The sequence below is a fragment of the Pseudophryne corroboree genome, chromosome 4 (assembly GCF_028390025.1).
Source record: "Pseudophryne corroboree isolate aPseCor3 chromosome 4, aPseCor3.hap2, whole genome shotgun sequence".
Taxonomy (NCBI): Eukaryota; Metazoa; Chordata; class Amphibia; order Anura; family Myobatrachidae; genus Pseudophryne; species Pseudophryne corroboree.
In genome coordinates, this window is record NC_086447.1 from 652295015 (window position 1) to 652311840 (window position 16826).

General features: G+C 42.0%; 1 protein-coding gene across 6 annotated transcripts in view; it reads left to right on the top strand.

The window, feature by feature from the left end:
• The window catches only part of SIPA1L2 (signal induced proliferation associated 1 like 2), a 795004-nt gene that overhangs the window by 145233 nt on the left and 632945 nt on the right, over positions 1 to 16826 (top strand). Inside the window, exon 1 of one of the 6 annotated variants that reach the window (XM_063917770.1) lies at positions 3539 to 3671. The exons of the other annotated variants lie outside the window; for them this stretch is intronic. The gene's annotated coding sequence lies outside the window, so the exon portion shown is untranslated. Of the gene's footprint in view, positions 1 to 3538; positions 3672 to 16826 lie in introns of those variants that run through there. 6 annotated transcript variants of the gene reach the window in all.

The following is a 16826-nucleotide window of genomic DNA, read 5'->3' on the forward strand; positions in this document are numbered from 1 at the left end:
ATCATTATGTTCTAACAGATTACTAACTCGTTGATGACCGTTCCTGTATATACCTATATTTATTTGACCCTATAGGATTAATTGAGCCATTTCTGTGGAGCGTTACAAATATATTAGTGACATGGCTGAATCAGTAAGCATGCAGGACCCGAGTGGTTTCTCCTTTATTCAATATGCAATCGGTGAGTCACATAGTTATTCTGAATCAGAAGCAGAAGATATCCTGTATACTGGGGTTCTACAAGATCAAATTGAATCCACCTCTACAGCTGATACGTATCATGAATTGCTACGCCTGAAAAGGAAGGATATTGACTATTTATACCATTGCATTTCTCTCTCAGAATATTATCGAGCTAAAAAAATCCCAAGAGGTCTACGTGTCCGAAATTCACCAACTATAGGACGCAATGATCCTAGTTTTTGTAGAAAATGGGTAGGAATACTTAACAAATGCTCGATGGATCTCATGTTGCTCATTATTGAGCAGTCAACAAAAGAGATGAATAATGTAAAGGAGAAAATTGTCGCATTGGAATCAGCACAGAAAGCTATTTTGGAAGCTGATAGCACAGTAAATTGGTATGAGAAATTGAATGGACAGATTCAAATTTATAAGAGGGATCTGATTAAATTTAAGTCTCAAAAGAAAATTAAAGTGGATCAAGATTATGAGAATCATACTGTATATAGATGGTCTGACACATCCAATAGACGCGAATTTAAACGGCCTTTTTTCCGACGACGTCCACAGAGGCAACGTGATTTGGAGTCTTCAAATGAGTTCACTTCCACTGGGAGTGAATCAGAAAATAAGAACATGTCCACCAGCAATACTCACCCTTTAGGTGTGGATACCAGGACAAAAGGCCCAGGAGGAGGCGTCAGCGTGCGTTCACGAGGAAAGGACAGCAATGCCAAAGGCAAAGGAAGAGTGGGCAGACCACCCAAAAACAAGACACAGTAGTGGTCAATCTGTCTGATTATGAGTTATCCTCCACGGAAGTTAAAGTTCTGTCTAAAGGACTATCATTCGTGCCTACGGGCCACTGGGATTCTCTCCAGTAGCAGGTTGAAAAATCTAAATTACATAGATCCCTGAAGCTTAAGGAATTATTTGCTAAAAATCCTCCATCACCGATACCTGTTACATCTGAGATCCCGGTGAAGGTGCAAAAAATATTACCAAAGTCTACATTCAATCCTCTATCATCAAACGCATCAGTGCGTACGTTTATGCGTTTGTTGGATAAACAGACAGATGAATTTCTGGAAAATATTTCTACAGTTCGAAATAACCTGACAAAGGTGGAAACACAAGCCTTAAAACATCTGGCAGCACAGTCACAAATTATATTTAGACCTGCCGACAAGGGGGGAGCACTGGTGATCCAAAATCTGGAGCAATACAAATTGGAGATTGAACGCCAACTTGCGGATCAAATCACGTACAAGAAGCTGTCTCAAGATCCAACAGCTAGATATAAAAAAGAACTTATCACCATGCTTGATAATGGAGTACAAGAGGGTATTATTTCCAGCAAGATACGTGAGGCACTAGTTCCATCTCACCCCGTTATGCCTGTACTGTACACCATACCGAAGATTCATAAATCTTTGATCAATCCTCCTGGACGCCCCATGATTTCGGCCAGACAATCTTTGTTCCAACCCACAGCACTTTTTCTGGACTCTTTTTTTCAACCGTGTATTCAGACACATGAACGATTTCTGTTGGACACTACTTCATTACTTAAGAAATTACAACGTCTGCCGAAATTAGATGATGATGTATTACTGTGTACCATTGACGTGCAGAGTTTATATACAATTATTCCACATCAAATGGGGTTAGCTTCGGTAGAACGCTTTTTACAAGGACATGCTGAGTTTAAGGGTCCTATGTCCAGTTTTGCATACAGCTTCCTACTATGATTTTGACAAAAAATTTCTTTTTACATGATGGTGCTATCTATCTCCAATGCACAGGGTGTGCGATGGGGTCTTCAGTGGCCCCAGCATACTCTAATATTTTTATGTTCGAAGTAGAACAAAAGATTTTTTTTGACAATCCTGATGTAGCTAATAGAATTATATTTTATTGTCGCTACATCGACGATTTACTCCTTTTTTGGAAAGGACCCCGACAGGAATTGATTAATATCCTTGACCTTCATAACAGGCAAACTCATCCAGTGAAGTTGACATACACCATAGAGGATACTAGTATCAACTATCTTGATGTCAACATTAGTTTGAAGGCAGGTTATATTGAAACATCTATATTCTCAAAACCTACAGATCGTAATAATCTTTTACATTTTGCCAGCTTTCACCCTATACCTCTTAAACAAGGTTTGCCATATTCTCAGTTTGTGCGTGTGAGACGGATTACGTCCGACCGCACTCTAGCAGAAATCCAAATGAATCAAATGATGTTGAAATTTATTGAGAGAGGTTATCAAATTGAGTCTTTGGAACAAGCAAAGAGTAGGGCTCTAAATCTGGATAGAGCAGTATTATTGGAACAACATACAGCAACTACTAAAACAGGCCCAATTATTCCCTGGGTGGGTCAGTATAATGCTGCCAGTAAAGGAATTAATCAGATTTCTAAAAATCTTTGGCATATTGTCCAAAGTGATCCAGAATTGAAACTTGCAGATACTAAATTGATGTCGTGTTACAAACGAGGTAGAAACCTCAGAGACATCCTGGTCCGTACAGATATAACGTCCCGCCCTTCTAATGCTGTAGTCCGACAGGGCTCAAAGAAAGGCTGTTTCAGGTGTACTTGTATTACATGTCAATTCCTGATTGCTGGAGAGACCTTCCAGCATCCACATTCAGGTCGCACATTTTATATTAAATATCAATTCACCTGTTCATCGAAGTTTGTGGTGTACCAACTCATATGCCCCTGTGGGCTGTCATACGTTGGTAAGACTGAACGTATGTTCAAGGAACGTATGGCTGCCCACAGGTCAGCTATCAAGGCCGCGATTACCAAGGGTGACAGTGAGCAACCGGTGGCCAGACATTTTTGTCAGGCTCGCCACCCCTTGGTATCATTACGCTATAGAATGATAGATCAGGCTCAACCGCTTCCTAGAGGGGGGGATCGTGGCAGACGACTGCTGCAACTGGAATCCCAATGGATTCACAGGTTGGACACAGTACACCCGAGAGGCCTGAACGATCATATTGGCCTCGGCTGTTTTTTCTAGTATCCTTATTTTTTCTAGTATCTCTATGGATTCTTTTTTCTGTGTTCCCAGCAGTGTGATTATATGCTTGTATATCTCTGGTGTTTTATTTAATACCTGTATTTAAAGATGAGAATTTCTGATGGGCCTGCTAAGGATGACAACATTATGTATATTGCGTATGCTAAGTCTTATGTGTAGTTAACTTGTTTAGTCTAATTTACTTATGTATAGTGGATGTCTTGTAGCGATTGTGACTTTACGCTACACTTGAGGCAACTGTTTACAGATACTGCTTAGCATCGTACTATGTTTCAACAGTTTGTATCCTGTTTCCATGGTGATGGGGAGCACATTGATGACGGAGCCTAGGTACTCGTCATTGTTAGAGCGCCGGCCAGGGCGGGCGGGTGATCCGCTCTCCGGAAGTCGCTGGTTCACGGGGGTTTTCTGGCTACTATAAAGGTATGTTTTATTCATTTATATGTATGCTGACCTGACGAAAGTGCTACAATAAAAGCACTGAAACGTTGTCTACTATGATGCTGGTGTGAGACTGAATTTTGTAAGACGTCTGGAGTGCCGGACCTACCTATTCCTTTTGCTGTTATCTCCTCGTTCAGGCACCCGGCGCATAGACATTATGTAAGGGAGAGCCGGACCTCCAACTGTATGTATATATATATATATACAGGTTGAGTATCCCTTATCCAAAATGCTTGGGACCAGAGGTATTTTGGATATGGGATTTTTCCGTATTTTGGAATAATTGCATACCATAATGAGATATCATGGTAATGGGACCTAAATCTAAGCACAGAATGCATTTATGTTACATATACACCTTATACACACAGCCTGAAGGTAATTTTAGCCAATATTTTTTATAACTCTGTGCATTAAACAATGTGTGTGTACATTCACACAATTCATTTATGTTTCATATACACCTTATACACACAGCCTAAAGGTCATTTAATAGAATATTTTTAATAACTTTGTGTATTAAACAAAGTTTGTGTACATTGAGCCATCAAAAAACAAAGGTTTCACTATCTCACTCTCACTCAAAAAAGTCCGTATTTCGGAATATTCCGTATTTCGGAATATTTGGATATAGGATACTCAACCTGTATATACATATTCATTTATTACACTCTTATGAAAACTCTCACACAGCATATATTTTTATACACACATACTGAATGAATGTAGTTTCTACAGAGCCTCTAATTTGCATCTCAGATGTTCACATGCTTGTTGTTCCAGAGTGGTTGAACAGGTTCGTTAACATTTCAATTGCCTATCTTGTAGCAAGCAGAGGGTTAACAAATCCTGGAAAAAAAACTCTATTAAGCTAAGTATTTACCTCACTATTGCTCTCTCTAGGCCCAATTGAAACACTATTTATAATTGACTGGCATGGGTTAATTAAATTCATTGGTAGCTTTTAAATGGTGTTGGATTTGTACATATATTGTTTATATTGTGACAAAGGCTACAGATTGTTTAACAATGGCCTTAAGGAACAGCTGGAGGTTAGCCGTTAGCTAGGTGGATAGAGAGTGACCTTACATACCTAAAATGGCCACTGCTCCTCCCCCCTTCCCAAGCCATGTGCTTGGACAAAATGGTGATCACACAATGTGGCCAGAGTACAAACACTCTTATCCTTTGTCACAAATAAATCACAAATTATACAAGCACCGGAAGTTGCCCTAATAGACAATTCCCACTGCATGGTAACAACGTTTCCACATGCTTTTTCAGCGCGAACAAAGCTTTGCTACTTCAGGCCTATGTTAGCAGTATGCGAATAGGCCTCAGCATGCTAACACAGCTATAGCCATACTATGCACCAACTTTTAAATGCTCTTTAAATTTACTTAACAGATAAACAATCCAATCTGAATCAAACACAATATGACTTATTGAACCTCATTTAGCAACAATAAAAATCCGCTGTAGCATTTCTAATATTGTGCGTTTTTGTCACACGCCCCGGCAACAAAGAAATCTATTGTCCCTTGATTCATATCAGCGCCTTACTGATAACACAAAAAAAACGGATGTGGTTCAGCAGCATCTAGATGCGTCCATCCTTAGTTAGTAGACCACAGCAACGTCTGTAGTGTGCATCATTAAGTACGTGATATCCCGGACGAGACCCCAACTGTGAATTTCTAATTATTTTAAATAAACATTTCAATGCCAGCGTTAATGTACACTGCGGACGCAAGGCGCATCTTATTACCATATACGATAAAGCGCGCTGAACGTTGTAGCCCTATATCCCTTAAGAGAAAGCAAGCAGTCGCACACATGGTATTACTGAGGTCCAACGCTCAGAGATGTATATATTTGATATTAAAAGGGCATGTAGACAATATAACATATTTATAGTATATCATTCAGTTATAATATATATGGTTACAGAGTTACAGTTATAAAAGAAGCAGATACAGTTACAAAAGAATCAGTTACAGCCAGCATACATCACCCTGTCCCATGCTCAGTGAACAGTCGTCTCCATTTTAGAATCTGCACCAACTGAACTTCCTGGGTGAGGGGAAATACCTATATACTGTGTATTGGGGGAGGTACTTCTGTTATTGGTCCAGGGGAGGGAGGTCTCTCATTCATGATGTGTTATTGGTCAGTTCATATGCAAGCAACGTCCAGTTTGAAGATGCAATTATAGGGGTTAGCAATGTTTTTTGCTGCACACATGCTGTCTTTGTTCTAATAAGAGTGACTTTAGATTTCATACATTTAATCATAACTAATCGTTGCAATGTGCTACAATCTTCCCATGGCTATCAAATTACTCCACACATTCTCCTGATCATTTTGACACTAAGCATGATATGTTTAAGTTGTTCAGTTCCAATAATTAAATATATATATGCTGTTACACTCTATTATATAATTTAATACAAAATGGTGCTAAACATGTTTTGTCTTTGTTTTGTATGAGTATGTTGTATATGTCTTTGTGGCTTCTCTGTGCGAATGTGTATGTTACCGTATATGCGCAAAACGCACGAACAGAGGCCACTCTGTTTGGAGTTTACATGTTGTGTGTATGTAATATTTTTGACTTTGACACTATACACATATACGGATATGTATATCTTTCCTTCCTCCCCCACACACACCATAGTCTGTGTCTCCCTCTCTTCTTCCTTCCACACACCCCATAGTCTGTCTCTCCCCAATGACTCCATGCTACATTCCCAGCTCCCCCACCTCATGCCAAAGCCCTGTATCCCCTTACCAAGTCACTCTTACCCCAGGGAGAGACTCACCTGCATTGCACTTCCCAGTATCCAGACCAAAACACTGCACGGCAGGTGCCATGCAGCCCTCACACCCCACCAGAAGTGGCCAGTGCAGGGCACGGGAATCCTTGCCAGTGGAGCTGCTGCCATATCCCGTAAATGCCTGCAAAAGAGTTGGACCCGGAAGAGCTGGAACACACACTCTCACCGCACAGTCACTGTGTGAGAGGCTCCTGTTACTCTGAGGCTGCACCCACACTGCCTAGCTTGCTGTCCTATTTGGACAAGTTGGTTCACATTCCTGTCAGGCACTAAGTGGCGTATCCTTTGGGCCCCTCTAATCCTTGGGGTCCGGTACATGTGTTCCCTTTGGCCTGTCCTGTCACCGGCCCTACCCGTGGGGTCACACAAACTGGCTACCACAGCTGCAACCTAGAGGCCAGGAAATCTCCATCCTCTGACGAAGTTCCTGGCCTCTTCTCTCCTTTGCAACAGCAGCGACATGCCTGAGTTTGGAGAAAAGGGGGCCATCACCGCCCCCTCCCCTAAATGGCATCATACTGTCAATCACTGATCCGAAGGGGGAGGTGGATGACTGAGGAAGGGAAGAAGGATGCTCCATCAATCAGTAGGACTAGAAGCCCATTGCACTCACAAGTAGTAGACATGGGAATTGATTGTCGAAGAAATGTCTGTGGCGTTCAGAGGCAATCAAGTAGGAGAAGTCGGGACCACCTGGAGAAGATATAGATAATGGGGTAAGGGGCGGAGAAAATGAGGGATGAAGAGAGAACTGTGGAGAAGATGGAGTGCTGGGGGGTTGGGTGGGAGAGAACAGGGTGTAAAGATAGACAATGGGGGAAGAGAGAGGACTGGGGGCCGAAATTAAAGAGAACTCGGGGAGCGAAAGAATGGGGAAAGAGAGAGAGTTAATGGATCATATGAGAGAATAGGAAGAAGCAAGAGTGAAAACAAGGGTTGGGGGAGAGAGAGATCATTCAGCAGTGGCAGCCATAATAGCCAACTAAAGCAGCAGATAACAGGTCTACAATACTTGTATATCATTAAAGTAATATTGCCCCAATAAAACCCCCTTTCACCAAAATCCCAGGACCCATTATTTCGGATCAAGGTCGCACCAGGATCAGACCTCGTTTCCACTGCAACTTCAGCCCGGGTTTTTTCCTGGGACAGCCCCGTTTCCACTGAACCCGGGTTGGCCCTGCAAAACCTATATATGTAATTAAAAATTGCTTTTTCCAGGCTTACAAAGACAAGGTCACAAAAGGGAAGAAAAGCGAAGGTTTGGACTGCAGAGATATTGTGGTAGACAGTGGCATCTTTTACTGTTCCAGTGATTTGGTGCCTGATCTCCTTCTCTGCCCTGATGTTGAGAAGCTCTCTGATCTCCCTTTCTGACCAGCTAGCCATGCTGCTGCTGTTGCTACGTGTGCTCTGCAGGGCACTGGCAGGTGACATCATGTCATAGTGCCCCAGGAAGCTTCAATCAGGGCTTTTGCAGTGTTGGCCCTGTTTTCACTGCAGCGTTACTGGGTCATTCCCGTGTTCAACCCTGGTAGCTACCTGGGAAGGATAGTCAGGTCACTCAACCCAGGTTTTTTGGAGTGGGAGCAGTTTCCACTGAGCCGCGACCTGGCTGACATGGCAATAACCAGCTGCCGATGAAAAGGGGTCAAAGAGTATTATTAATGTAAATTTGCTCCTTTATCAGCAAATAAAGATTGCCCTCATTAAATGTGTATTCAAAGTGCATTTGGAGTCCTCAGTTTCTGATTGGCCAGATAGCTCAAACAGCAGGCTGCCACAATAAGCTACTCTTTAATATAGAGTAGTATGGGGCAGCACGGACGGTGTAATGGTTAGCATTACTGCCTCACAGCACTGACGTCATGGGTTCGATTCCCAACATGGCTCTAACTGTGTGGAGTTTGTATATTCTCCCTGTACTTGCATGGGTTTCCTCCGGGTACTCCTGCTTCCTTCCACATCCAAAAATATACTGGTAGGTTAATTGGATCCCAACAAAATTAACCCTAGCGTGAATGTGTGTGCGTGTACATATGGAAGGGAATATAGATTGTAAACTCCACTGGGGCAGGGACTGATGTGAATGGCCAAATATTCTCTGTAAAGCACTGCAGAATATGTGTGTGCTATATAAATAACTAGTAGTAGTAATAATAATAATACACTTTAGTGTAATATTTACATTGGTTTTTTTAAGTCTTTTTTTCCCCTCTAAATATGCGGATTCTGTTAGCAAGTGGGATTTTATCTCTTTTCATTTTCTTTCCAGTTCTTGTAGCATTTGCTTAGCTTATAGTATCATTACAGAATCTGGTTATCTTATAGTATCAGTGATCTAAATTGTAGCCAATGTAAATGCTCAAGAAATGTATGACTTTTTAATGTGTGTTTGTCACAAGCGTTTACAAAAAGCAGATTAATGTGCATCAATTCCTCCATCTGTTACATATTCCTCTCTATTTTCATGTGGAGACTGCACCCTGGAGATAAACATGAATGTCGCATATGTCTCATTCAGTTTGTTAATACAATATTTTTCAAATTTTTCCATCACCACTTCAAAATGATCACTGCAATTTTTCATCCAGTTGAAATGTATTACAAATGTTGAAGGCTTCTTTCCTGTGCTATTTTTAGCAGAGCAACTTTTATGATCACTAAGTAAAGCAGAGACTGACATGTATCACGGTCTCTCTATATTCCAACTGACCTCTCCTTGTACCATGTGTTGTCTTCCTAATTCACTGAAGACCAGGGACAGACTGGGGCTCCGAATCAGCCTGGGCATTTCTGTACGCTCGCGTGCATGTCACAGGGGGCGTTCGCAAGTCCTGGAGGGGGCGCATGGACATGATGCACGGGGTCCCAACGCGGGTCAGGGGTCATGGTCTCGCGGCACGCCACTATTTCCATGGAGATGCACGCTTCAGCCGGTGGGGGGCGGCTAAACCAGAGAGCCGGAGGCTGCGCTGAGTGTGGCCTTCCCTGCTCTCCCTGGGACCAGACCGGCCCACCGACGTACACACACCTACATCTATACATACACATGCTGACACCTGGACGTACACCAACGTAACCACACCTGCATCTATACATACACGTGCTGACACCTGGACGTACACCGACGTACCCACCCTGCCAGAAATACAGGATGGGCAGTCCAGCCCTGCTCAAGACATCATCTGCTGTATTTATCACCTCATGCTAACTCTTCAATGTTCAGAAGAACCATGAGCTATTGTCAGGGCCTGTGGGAGTGCCAGGGTGATGTAGTGACGCCTCCCAGAAAATGTGGACATGCCTCCTCATATTGCAAAATGCCACTCCACAGGGGTGCACATCATTTGAGAGCCCCTTGACAAGAGGTTGCCATGCCTCACATGTGGCCGCAAACCCCAGTACCAGAGCTACCCAATGTCTTGGTGGAATTTTTCGACCACGGTGTGACCTTTCAGATTCCCGAGAGAATTTTTTTTTTTCCAATAGGGTGCATAAATGCCAGGAATGTTATTAACATTGTGGGGGATATTCAATTGGTCATGAAAACATGATAAGTTACTGTATTTAGTAATTTTTTTTCACCTTTTTGTGCGAAAAAGTGGCTTTTCGCCAGTATGCGCGCTCCCATTTTTCAGCCTATGCAATTGCAAATGTGCAAAAACATGATTTGCATGCTAATTCTTGCCAGCAAACCCAGTGAAAAGTGTAGGGGAAAATGGGTAAATCTGCCTGTAGCCCCCCAAAAAGCCAAACAAATACAGGATAACAGAATAGAAGTGTATTAGTGATCATAAGAAAAGTATTTGTGATATTTAAATTGGGTTAAATGGCTGTTATATGCATTATTATTTTTTTAATAAAAAAAAATATAGAAAGCAAAAGTTTTTAAGCAATAAGTGCTCAAATTAAATTAGGGGTACATAAAAATGGCTGAAAGTACATATTTGGGTCATTTTAAGCAACTAAACAAAAGTTCCAAAAAAAAAAAAAAAAAAGAGCTCCCACCTACAACACTAAAAACACTTGTCCCACTCATAAAGCACCCCAGTATTCCTGCCCCATATCTTGTAACCCAATTTCCATCATTTGGCATTTATATACCTCAAAAATGAAATGTCATTATTGGTCAATTACAAATATTTAAGAACTTAAAAGTGCCTAATTAGAAATTTTTTTTTTTTTGGGGGGGTGGGGGGGGTGGACTGAATGATTGTTTTTTTTTTTTTTACAAGATGCAGAGACACGGTGCATAGCTCCATCCCCAACACCCATGAAGCCCCACCCCTGGGCTGTAATTGATTTATAGCAGAATGTTAAGTGTGGATTAGAAGCATTAGGGTTCAGGGCTGCTATGGTGGGTAGACTTAATTGCCTATATTAGTACAGGTTGAGTATCCCATATCCAAATATTCCGAAATACAGAATATTCCAAAATACAGAATTTTTTGAGTGAGACTGAGATAGTGAAACCTTTGTTTTCTGATGGCTCAATGTACACAAACTTTGTTTAATACACAAAATTATTCCAAATATTGTATTAAATGACCTTCAGGATGTGTGCATAAGGTATATATGAAACATAAATGAATTGTGTGTATGTACACAAGCTTTGTTTAATGCACTAAGTTATTAAAGATATTTTCTAAAATGACCTTCAGGCTGTGTGTATAAGGTATATATGATACATAAATGCATTCTGTGCTTAGACTTGGGTCCCATCGCCATGATATCTCATTATGGTATACAATTATTCCAAAGTACGGAAAAATCTGATATCCAAAATACTTCTGGAGACAAGCATTTTGGATATGGGATACTCAAGCTGTAATACCCTCCTGGCCTCTTGAGGTCAAGGGCATGAGATGTCAATGCAAATTTAATCCATGTAGTGGACCTTCTCATGTCACTTGTGGGATAGCCCAATATGTGGTCTGTATTATAAATAGTTTGAGAAAAGGGTGAACGAGGGATGCGGTAGGTGGCAAAGGGGTTCCATCCAGGCAGATAGGAGCAGGGGATGTAGTAGCAAGGTAGGAAGATGGGTTCTGGGTATAGCATGGCTTTACTTGTCTGGTAAATCAGCAGGGCCTAAGTTGGACTGGTGTCTGGTAGTATGGGAGTATATCTGTAGGTAGGTTGACTGTGACTGATGTGTATGTTTTGGAGAAGTCTATGTACATGATGAAACCTGTGTACATGACGTGACACAGTTTAAATTTATGAACGTTGCTTTTGTGTTGCGATGAGAAGCAACTTCACTTTTCTGTGATTTGTGTAGAAGCCATCCTAAATTTCAACAAAAGGTATATTCTCCCATAAATAGATGTCTGTACTGTATTTTATTTGCACGATGATATATCTGATTTGTCTTTGTTGATACAGAGCTATTCAAGTATCAGTAATAACCAATTTATACTTTAGTTGACAGAGTTCTGCATTTGACTAAATACCATGCAATGAATCATCTTTTGTTCTCAATACATAGCACATAGGAAGCGCTGATTGTGCTAATTTTAGTACAGTTAATTTAAGCACCACTGACTTACTTAACTTCCTCAATCAGAGAAAGCCAGCTGTTTTCACAGGAACTTTGCAAACTAAGCAGTGGAGATTGTAAATTATTTTTATTGGTCTGATGCACAAATAGTTGCAAATAGCTGCAGATGGTGCATTTTCATTGAGGCTTTCACATCTTTGTTCCAAATATTTTTTCTTCCTCTACACTATTGAACAGCATTAAGATTGCTAAAATAGTTGAATTACATTTGCAGGAATTTAAGGATCCTTTACAAATACCCCAAATTGTGGATCACAAACAAATATTTTTTCTTATTCAATGACTGTCAGATCCTCTCCAACAGAAAGGATACGAGAGTCGGATCAGTATTGACGAAAATGGGCCAAAAACCTGACGGAATTGCTGCTAAGTCGACAAAACACGTGGATCCACGGCTAATCCGCCGATCCACGTGTTTTTCGACAAGTGTTGGTTTTTCCAACTGTCGGACAAACCAGCACCAATTGAATAGACCCCTATGGCTGTGGTACCCAAAGTTTTTTGAATCACGGTGCCCTAGAGTATCAGAATTATTTTCACGGCACCCCTAGGCCAACAGTTTCTTATTGAAAAACGTAGAAATAAATGTTAAATTAAGTAAATTGTTTTTATATGTCACCCTTGGGTTAAATTTTGTGGTGAGGGACAATATTTGCTTCTGTTTGTCCACATTTTATGATTGGAAGCCACCAGCACTGATTTTGCCTATTACATTGATCATATATAATTTGAATTGGTCCTGGACCACCAGCCCAAGGCACCCTGCAAGTGCCATGAGGTACTCCAGGGTGTCTAGGCACACAGTTTGAGAACCACTGGACTATGGGATTGATAAATAAATTTTCTAATAACAGGATGGATACTGGCAGAACAGAGCATTCCGTGGTGGACAGTCATTTATTTTGCAGCCATATACATAAATGCGATTATGTTTTGCATTGGAGTATAATGAGCTTGGCATAGAGACCTTGGAGAGAGATAAAGTGGATGGAGATAAAGTATCAGCCAACCAGCTTTTAACTGGCATTTTTCAAACACATGTGGTATATGTATATTACTCCGTTATGCAGGAGAAGTGATATCAACGCACGTTGTTTGCACAGGTACCGCTTTTCCCCCACGTATTACAGCGGCGGTGTGAGCAAGGTGACAGGGGGCGCTGCTATCTGTAAAATAGCACAGCTACGTGCGGGGGCAATTTGCCACTGACCGTTCCGACACCTACAGCTATCAATTTTGACAGCTGCTGGTGTCATTGCACCATACACAGCCACTCTTACCTGGCTGTGGCATGCGCACTAGAGCCAGCAGGGAGAAGAGACACAACACATCAGCACTAGGCTGATACACTGTGTGGGGCTGACAGGAATCACCGGAGGGGGGAGTTTTCTCTCCGGCAAACAAGATAATGATACATCTAGTCGCTATTGCTCCCTGCTTTACCTCAGTATAGAGGAGAAGCAGGAAGAGCATTGCCAGCACGATCAGTACCTGTCAATCCATGTACCCCGCAACCTGTAACATGGCAGTTAGGAGCTCATTGGTTGGTACTCTATCTCCGTCCACTTTCTCTCTCTCTCCAGGCTTAGTAAAAAGACCCCTGTACATTTTGAGGTGCATTTATGTTTCAGAGGTTTCCCTGCATAATATGTTTGAATACTAGTGATGAGCGGATTCGGTTTTACTCGGTTTTACTCGGTTCTCAAAACCGAATCTTATTGGCTATCCAAAACACGTGACATCAGTGAGCCAATAAGATTCGGTTTTGAGAACCGAGTAAAACCGAGTAAAACCGAATCCGCTCATCACTATTGAATACCCAACTGATTTTTGAGGTAGTGATCAGGCACTGACCAATACTTTCAGTTTGCTGCCTTCTGTGCCATCTAGACACGTGTCATATGAATAGCACATGTAATTCCCTGCATAGAGCAATGTACAGTAAATAGAAATTGTATTATTTTTCTCTAGCTGCTTGTGGATTTCTGAATCATTTCTAGCAATGACGAGTTTATTCAGTCTATTTCAGGTACAGCAAAAATTATTTTTCAGAGGATAATGTAATGAAACTTCATTTCTCTCCAATGATCTGCCTCATACTAAGATGACACACTTGTGTCAAACAATTTAGTATATTTAGGGCAAATAAGCAAGAAACCATGTATCTGTGGAGCCACACTTAGCAGACAAATGTATAGGATTGGGTATGCTTTACCGGTGGCCGGAATCCCGGCGGTCAGCATCTGGACGCAGAATGCCGGCGGGGGGCTCAAGCAAAACTAAGCCCCTTGCGGGCTTGCTGTGCTCCTCACAGGTTCTATTCCCACGAGTGGGAATAGTCCCTTTTAGTCGGCGTACCGACTGTCGGGTTTGTGAGGCTTTGGGATGTAGGGGAAGGTATTGTGACCAGCGGTCACATAACTGCATTCCAAATATATAATAGGTGACCACCATCATTTTCAACAACCCTTAATCTTGCCTACAAACAGACAAAAGAAAAGAAAAAGAAAGTAATGGTAAAGAAATCAGCTCCAGTAAAAGGGGTAATTGGCACCCTCAAAATTCCATAAATGCAACTTTTACACCGCCAGCTTTGAACACGGGTTATTGCACATGAGCGCACATAACCTGTGTTGCTGTGCAGTGTAAAAGGGCCCAGTTGGAATAATTCAGGTCGACCCGGTATTCCAACTCGGGTAGCAAGCAGGATTGGACATGTGTTCAACCCAGCTTACTGTGCTGTGTAAACAGGAAGCCGGTTCGATGCAACCCGTTTCCCGTTCACTCTGTGTGGACGGGCGTCGCTTTGAGATCATGTGGGAGAACTGCGTATTCATTTTCCTGTTTAGCTTCCAGCACAAGAGATGTTGGGTTCCGTAGTTTATATTGAGCACTGTGGGGGGCTGACACATCAGTTGGGCTGGACCCAAATATTGTGCGGTCTGCATTTTACCTATACCTGGGCTAGATAGAGCAGTGGAGAGGCAGGCATGCTGCAGTGCATGGACAAATTCAGAAGGGGAGGCGGAACCATGGGACAGACTAAGGGGCGGAGCAGAGGAGAGGAAGAAGTTGCAAAGACAAGAGGAGGAGGAGCCTCAGAGGTACGCGGCGGGGAATAAGGGCCACGATGACTGCGGCCACTGCTGCCCAGCTACTATCTGCTGCTTGGCTGGACTGGCCCATCTGTCTAGCGGCCCTTCTGACATTTGCCAGAAGGCCAGTCCAGCCCTGCCTCTGCCCCTTTCTGGCTTCTTCTGCCAGACGCAGGGTTCTTATGCGCATATGTGAACCCCTTATAATTAACTTGATGAATAGACCCCACAGAAACATAATACTGTGAAGAGCTTGAAATAACCATAAATATACGGGTATGGGTCGTTGGGTCGACTCAACTTAGGTCGACAGTCATTAGGTCGACCATGGAAGGTCAACATGCATTAGGTCAACGGGCAATATGTCGACATGAACATTAGGTCGACAGGTGAAAAGGTCAACATGGGTTTTTTGACATTTTTTGGCGTAATTTTCTACGTAAAGTGATGGGGAACTCCGATTAGTTCACCGTGTCACTTGCCATGCTTCAGGCAAGGTGTCTCGCTGCGCTCAGCACAGGTTACCGTTCCCAATTGTAGTCCATGTGGATCGTCAAGTATGAAAAAGTCCAAACAATGTTGTTGTTTTAAAAAAAAAAAACCTCATGTTGACCTTTTGACCTGTCGACCTAATGACCATGTGGACCTAATGACCATGTGGACCTATTGACCATGTCGACCTAATGCATGTCGACCTTCAGTGGTTGACCTAAAGACTCTCGACCTAAGCTGTGTCGACCTAACGACTGTATCCCAAATATACTTAACTCTTAATTTGTGTAGTAGTCACACTTTAATTTTTCCATCACATTCTAATAAGTTTGATAAAAAATAATCAGTGGTGTGTCAAATGTAATTAAGTAAATTACAAATACAAACAAATCACATTAGAATACAAAGGAGTTACTGTAGAAATCAGGAGGTTTGCATACACAGGCAGATGTCAAATGCCAGATATCATTATTGTAGCTGTGTTCAGAATGTAGTTCTGAAAAACAAGCTGTCTTTTCCAAGAAAGAACAGAACGTCTGCTTCAAACAGAGATTTTTGTTTATTTAAATTAGTAAGTCATATTTCATGTGTATGAAATGTTCAGTTTTTACTGGTAATGGCTACTTAACTATTAAACTCTATTTCATTATTACTGAACCACTGAACACTCCTTTAAGGGCTAAAAGATTTCTAGAGGTGGGGGAGTTCCAAATGGGTGATTTCATAATAAAATCTGCAGACGACACTTTTGTGTAGTACTTATAGCAAGTGTATTTGAGACACAAAGGGGGTCATGTTAAATTGTGCATGCTTACAAAATGTTTGATGATGGTGATGGGCCCCAGCACTAGCTAGCCACTTCTGATTGGCTGATTGTGCATCTACCGCTGAAGCTGATGTATTCTTCATTGCATGTGCCTTTTAACAATTTTTGTCACTACAATGCTCCTTAGAGGCAGATGAGACAGGGGAGTGAGAGAGAAAGAGGTTGCCAGGGTGTGTGTGTGTGTGTGTGTGTGAGAGAGAGAGAGAAAGAGAGAGAGGAGCAAACTTTCTGGTAGGGAAGTGGGAGGCGAAGCCGCTTGTTCTAGATAATCCAGAAGCGTGGCTGCACCTGCAGTAGCAGTTTTTTAGAGGGTGCAGGGGG